The sequence below is a fragment of the Symphalangus syndactylus genome, chromosome 1 (assembly GCF_028878055.3).
Source record: "Symphalangus syndactylus isolate Jambi chromosome 1, NHGRI_mSymSyn1-v2.1_pri, whole genome shotgun sequence".
NCBI classification, from domain to species: domain Eukaryota; kingdom Metazoa; phylum Chordata; class Mammalia; order Primates; family Hylobatidae; genus Symphalangus; species Symphalangus syndactylus.
Window position 1 is genome coordinate 64,096,351 of NC_072423.2, and position 6,789 is coordinate 64,103,139.

Sequence of the window (6,789 nt, forward strand, 5' to 3'; positions counted from 1 at the left end):
GCAATCTCCGCCTCCCGGGTTCAAGTGATTCTCCTGCCTCAGCCTCCTGAGTAGCTGGGACTCTAGGTGCACACCACCACGCCTGGCTAATTCTTGTATTTTTAGTAGAGACAGGGTTTCACCATGTTGGCTAGGCTGGTCTCAAACTCCTGACCTCAGGTGATCCATGTGCTTCAGCCTCCCAAAGTGCTGGGATTACAGGCGTCAGCCACCGCACCTGATGTCAAAGTTATTTTTATAAGAAACTAGGAGACGCTTATTAAGTGCTGCTAGTTACCGAACAAGCTGGAAGCTTTCCACATTTCCATTCTATCTCTTAAAGCCCATCTGTTGTCTAAAGTTTTTTTTTTTTTTTTCATCTTTTAAGTTCCAGAGTACATGTACAGGATGTGCAGGTTTGTTACATAGGTAAACGTGTGCCATGGTGGTTTGCTGCACAGATAAAAAAATACAGAACACTTCGCAAATTTGCATGTCATCCTTGCGCAGGGACCATGTTCATCTTCTCTATATCATTCCAATTTTAGTATATTTGCTGCCGAAGTGAGCACTGAAGTTTTTTTCTTAATACATAAATTACCTTTTTGAAAAGGGGAGGTATTTTTTCATATCCATGAATATTTTCATTCTTGTTGAGTGTATCAATTATTAAATATATTATCTGACTAACTGATTTACATTTTGGGAATAGCTACTAAAAACAAAACAAAACAAAACAAAACAAAACTTGCTAGTCCAAATAGTTAAAGCCCAAAGCTAAGATACTCGGTAATTTTTGGGGGGGTTAAAGAGTATACATTATTCAGTTGAGGTTCTGATAAACTAGTGTACACATACTGCAAATTCAAGCTGTCCCTAGCCATTACTAGCTTGTGTAACCAAACTTTACATAGAGGAGTTTTGTTAGGAACTCTAGCATTGCCACAGTTTGCAGTCAATACTGAATGAGGCTTCTCAACTCTTGCTCTTTTCTTTCTTAGCTAAGTGAGCTATGATATTGGTCAAATAACTGCCTAAAATTAATTTCCAAATGGTAATCATCCTTGATCTTTAAAGGAAAAGATTGATACTGAAACCAACATGTATGTTGGTCCTTACAACTTTAGATATATGTGACTTCATGAAAATAATTCCCATTTTAATTAATTTGCTAAGGGTTATTAATTAATCTGTACTTATGTCTTAAGTTAAAGTGGATATGATAGAAAATAGATGATAGATAACACACGGCTTATGTTATTTCTATTATATAATTAATGCACAAATATTTGCCTATATAATACATACGCAGACAGAAGTTTTGATGGCATTCTTAGCGCATCATAATACTATTGCCCATATAATTAGTAGTTCCCCCATTTTTGACTTAAACTAAAATTGCATTTTGAATTGTGATTCAGACTTCTTTCTGCTTACCAAGAAAGAAAAAATAGACATCCATATTCACCAGAATAGAGAAATTTGTATCAAAGTATGAGGAAGTAAACTGACTATGTTTGTTTAAAGAGAGAGCAAAGGGTGGTAGATCATTTTAGTCGGGCTGATATAAAAGATGCCTTCCAAGGACACAATTAACAAATACCAAGATGCTTAATTTTAAACTACAGCACCTACCTGTAGTTTGTATATTTTTATACTACTTTATTGACTAAATCCATTAAATATTTTCCTTTAAATTACTTGTATTCATTTTTAGAGTTATTCCAATTCTGAGTATTTTAGTTCTATTATAAAGTGTAAAATCTCTAAGCAGAAAATTTATGACTGTTTTTCTGATAAATGTCTAATGATGATCCAGGAAACTTTGATTTAGTAAATAAATAATAAACTTTTATTCTATTGTATATAATTCTTTCATAGAATTCTTGCAGAAAGGGAATGATTCTCAGGAAAGAGATTTGAGTTGTTCCCTGGGAAGGTAATGCATTTCACCTACTCTTCAGTTAAGTTATGGACTGCATTCAGCAAGAGCAAATAGTGACACATTTTCTGTCTTCTTATTCTGTCACTGGGCTAGGTTGTCTCAAGTAGAAAAATTATCCTCACTTTAAAAATAATTATGTAGAAGCTTGACTTTGGCATAGGTTAAAATTTTCCCAGATCTCAGCTATGACAGTTAGCATTCCTCCAGTTTGAAAGTTAACAAAAGTCTTGGCATTTCTCTTTAAGGAAAAATGTAGGCTCTTTCGCCCTATTCAGTTTCCAAGTACAGTTAGTTGACCCCTGAACAACTTCAGATTTTGGTGCTGATCCCCCACGCAGTTGAAAATCCACGAATAACTTTTGACTCCTTCAGAAATTAACTACTGATAGCCTACTGTTAACCAGAAGCCTTGCTAATAACATAAACAGTCGATTAACATATATTTTGTATAGGTATCATATACTGTATTCTTACAATAAAGTAAGTTACAGAATAGAAAATGTTATTAAGAAAATCATAAGGACAGGGAGTGGTGGCTCACGCCTGTAATCCCAGCACTTTGGGAGGCCGAGGCGGGCGAATCACGAGGTCAAGAGATCTAGACCATTCTGGCCAATATGGTGAAACCCTGTCTCTACTGAAAGTACAAAAATTAACTGGGCGTGGTGGTGCTCGCCTGTAGTCCCAGCTACTTGGGAGGCTGAGGCAGGAGTATTGCTTGAACCTGGGAGGCGGAGGTTGCAGTGAGCCAAGATTGCGCCACTGCACTCCAGCCTGGCCACAGAGTGAGACTCTGTCTCAAAAAAAAAAAAAAAAAAAAAAAAGACAAGAAAAAGAAAAGAAAATCATAAGAAAGACAAAATACAGTTACAGTACTGTACTGTAGTAATCACAATAGTAAGTTTACATCATCTGTTTACAAGATGAATTGCCTGTCTGAGATGGTGGGCAAGTGCAGCGGCAGACCTCATTCTACAGTAATATATCAAGCAGTTCAACGTTTTCTTGTAATGTTATGACTTTTCTCTGTTCTTGGGAGCACTTCCAGCATGCCTAGTAGCACTACATATGGATCCCATGGTATTATTCAAGGTTTACAATATTGCACTAAACACAATGAAAGATACCTAGAACTTTGAGAGATCACTTTTTACTGTGAACGCAATATACTGGAGAGATGAACAGTTCACGCAAAGATGATTAGTGTCACACAGGGTTTTAAGTGCATACTTGCAACACTTGAGCTCATCTCAACAGCAACAGGAGGTGGCTATGAAATTATTACAGTAGTACAGTATGTAGCATGGTTAGCTTTATGCAGTTATGATTTAATACTACATCTTTATATTTGTTTATGTGAATGGTGCCACGTATAGTGTTTGTGTACCTAAGTTTTGGTAAGTTTTAACATTTTATAATAAATTCGTATATATTTTATGGTAGTAAGTGATAAACTAGTATCTACACATATTTTGTGCATTTGTGACATACCTTTTTTCTTAATCTTTTTGATATTTCTAAGCTATGCTTTTTGTCTGTGAGTTTTTTGAAATTGTCACAAATCTGCAAAAATTTTTCCAGTATATTTATTTTAAAAAATCTGCTTATAAGTGGATGCACACAGTTCAAACCCATGTTATTCAAGGGCCACCTGTAGTCTGATTTCATAGAATCATGGATTTTCAAGTTGGATGGAACTTTAGACATAATCTGGTTTAAAGCTATCATCATACATATGAAGACAGTGAATTTGAGGGAGATGATGTAATGCGTTCTGGGTCAAATGAATTAGTGGCTGAAATAGGACAGGAATCCAGAGTGGTTTTTTAAATTTTTTTTTTTATTTCAAGTCCTTTTGATCTTTTCTTTTCTGAAGGATATGTGTGAACTAGATGACTTCAAGGTTCTTTCCAGCATTGGGATTTTGTGGAGCAGATTACAGTTGAGGAATTTTTATAAACTTGGCCTTGTTTCAGTTGTGGTAAATTTCTGAAAGAATGCAGTTGTTTCCTTTGAATTCTATAAAATTCCAGAGAAATTATTCTACAGTTAGCAATTTGTTATTGTCAATGAGCTGGACCATGCCATTGTAAGGAAAATGCTAGTTCCAGGCTGTAAACGCCACTGGATGGATCCACTGGGTCCTGGACTTTGTGAAAAGATCTCAGGGAACTAATTATTGTGGGTGAGTTTCTCTTTGGAGCAACTAGTTTACTCACAAAAAACAAAGGTTATTACTATTATCTGAGAAACAGAAAACAATATCAGCCTTCTAGGTCCTGCCTATTTTATAGGGCATAAATATATAATTAAATATCTGAGTTCAGGTTCAGATAAATGGCATGGTTCATTAGAGGAGATCAGACTTGTTGAGAGTGGTATGGCCATAAACTGTGGCTTGGGTCATTAGGGCAACAACACCATCAGTTACGTTGCATCATGACTTGCATTAATGGTGGTCACCTAATTAGCTAATACCATTTTTAGCTGCACTGACATGATGGCTCTGGATTATATTGGTAGGACACTGACTTGCATGTTCTAATTCCTCTACCTGCTGATTGGATCCGTTCTTGATTTGAACATAGATGTTGATATTTAGAAGATAAATTTAGCCTATTGGCTAAATACTGATTGGAATTGTGTATTAGAGGATTGGTGATTGGGAAATGCTTTGAGCCCCTGGGAAATAAAAGTTTCTGCTTGGACAGGGTATACACTTTTATTATTGATTTTTATCAGACAGGGGATTCTGAGAAGTAAGAGAATTGCCTTGCTCAGAAAGTAGTGAGTGAGCAAGGCAGTGAGCAAGGTGAGCAAGGCTGAACCTCTCAGTGGCTGCCCATTTATTCCACTCTTGTAACTCCTGAAAGAAACAACTCAGGAAAACCTAGAACACCAAAAATGTTCAGCATGGTACTTGGGAGTTATTTGACATTCTGGCATCTTCTTTTCTGACTCTCACATGCTATTTTAAAGCCCTTGCTCACGAAGAAACCACAGAGGAAGAGGTGGACACAGGCACAAATCCTAGAAAGCTATTACCTTTTGAATAATAAATCAATCCACCTGGGTCACCATGAACCTTCAGCATTTTACACTGGGTATAAAGTGATGTACTTTCTTTTCAGTTGCTTTGGTCCCTTATAAGACCGGTTTCTTAGTATCTCTTTCCTTGATGTGAGGCTGCCCCTAACTAGTATTCCCCCTTGCCTAAGGAGCTGCAGCTGTTTTGATATTCCCCAGAACCATCTTCTCCCTGTCTCCTCCACTTCTTGCTGGGGAAAGGAAAAGCAACTTCCATCCTTGGGGAACCCTAATATTTATTTATATTTCAATTTTGAAACTGAATTCAGTAAGTTTTGTCATATTGTCACTAACTGTAATAAAGACAGAAGGACCCCTCTCCATATAGTCTTGAAGAGGAGGGGAGTGTGACCAGAGGAAATTAATCGATTGACATGGACTAGAAGCACAAAAGCCATCTCAACACAACTCTTCGTTGTTAATAGCTTTCTTCACTCCTTTTGTTGCTCAGGTGTTTTTTTCATGAACTACAGCCTGAGGTTTCTGAACTTAGTGATTGTCTCCCTAACCAAAGGGCCTAAGGAATGACCGTTTGGTATTCCTTGGGCCCTTTGGTGAGGGCATCTGGCCTAATTATGATAAACTGATGAGTTGGCATCTTCCATAGTGTGGAACAAGGACTGTTGGCTGAGAAAAGAGTGAATCTGAAGCGAGGACAGAGTTGGCTCATGGAACATTTTATGTGTTCTCTGAGTTTCTTGTCCCAGTACGTCAACAAATTTGTTTTTGCTTAAAGACTTTCCCACACGAATGTCTGCCAAGTTCAGATGACTGCTTTTTTAGATTGATCTTGGTTTTCTTGGAACAAGAGCTGAAATTATATAATAAGCTCAGTTGGTCTCAGTGAGAAAAAGTTCGGAGATTCTATTTTCACATACATTAGACAGGTCTGGGCATAGAAGAAAGAAAGGCCTGAAAATGAGGTGGGTGAGGGTGGGAGGTGGGAGGAAAGAACTAGTTAAAGGAGATTTCACTTGTGTCTACTTTTCCCACTTGTTCTGGGCTCTCTGGGTCACTCAGAAGTGAGGCACTGGGGCTGCAATGCTCCATGTTGAGATAGACTCTGACCACACTCAGTTGACTTACCCTAGGCCAGTGTGTTAGAAAAGGGTCTTTAGGTTCCTGATTTCTACATTGGTAGCAACATTGCCAATATCCAGAGCAGCTCCAGAGTGTACATTCATAGACTAGAAGATGCTTTCCTCTGAAACATAAAAAACATGCCATTGTGATGATCTCCCTGCTGGAAACTACAGTCATCCCTTGGTATCGATGGAGGATTGTTTCCAGGGCCCCGTGGATACAAAAATCCCTGAATGCTCAAGCCCCCTATATAAAATGGCATAGTATTTGCATATAACCTGTGCACATTCTCCCATATACTTTCTTTTTTTTTTGAGACAGAATCTCACTCTGTTGCCCAGGCTGGAGCACAGTGGCACAATCTCAGTTCACTTCAACCTCCGCCTCTTCAGCTCAAGCGATTCTCATGCCTCAGCCACCCAAGTAGCTGGGACTACAGGCATGCACAACCACGCCCAGCTAATTTTTGTATTTTTAGTAGAGACAGGATTTCTCTGTGTTGCCCAGGCTGGTCTTGAACTCCTGGCCTCAAGTGATTTGCCCACCTCAGCCTCTCAAAGTGCTGGGATTACAGGCATGAGCCACCATGCCCAACCCTTCCAGTATACTTTAAATCATCTCTAGATTACTTATAATGTCTAACACCATGTAAATGCTACGTAAATAGTTGTTATACTATATTGTTTTTCTGTTTG

The 6,789-nt window shown here is 38.0% G+C and overlaps 1 non-coding gene across 1 annotated transcript; it reads right to left on the minus strand.

Annotated features, from left to right (window-relative positions):
* Positions 1-444: 444 nt before the first annotated feature.
* LOC129461186 (U6 spliceosomal RNA) lies at positions 445-551 on the minus strand. The gene has a single exon (XR_008650414.1). It is a non-coding gene; the product is annotated as a U6 spliceosomal RNA (small nuclear RNA).
* Positions 552-6,789: the final 6,238 nt, after the last annotated feature.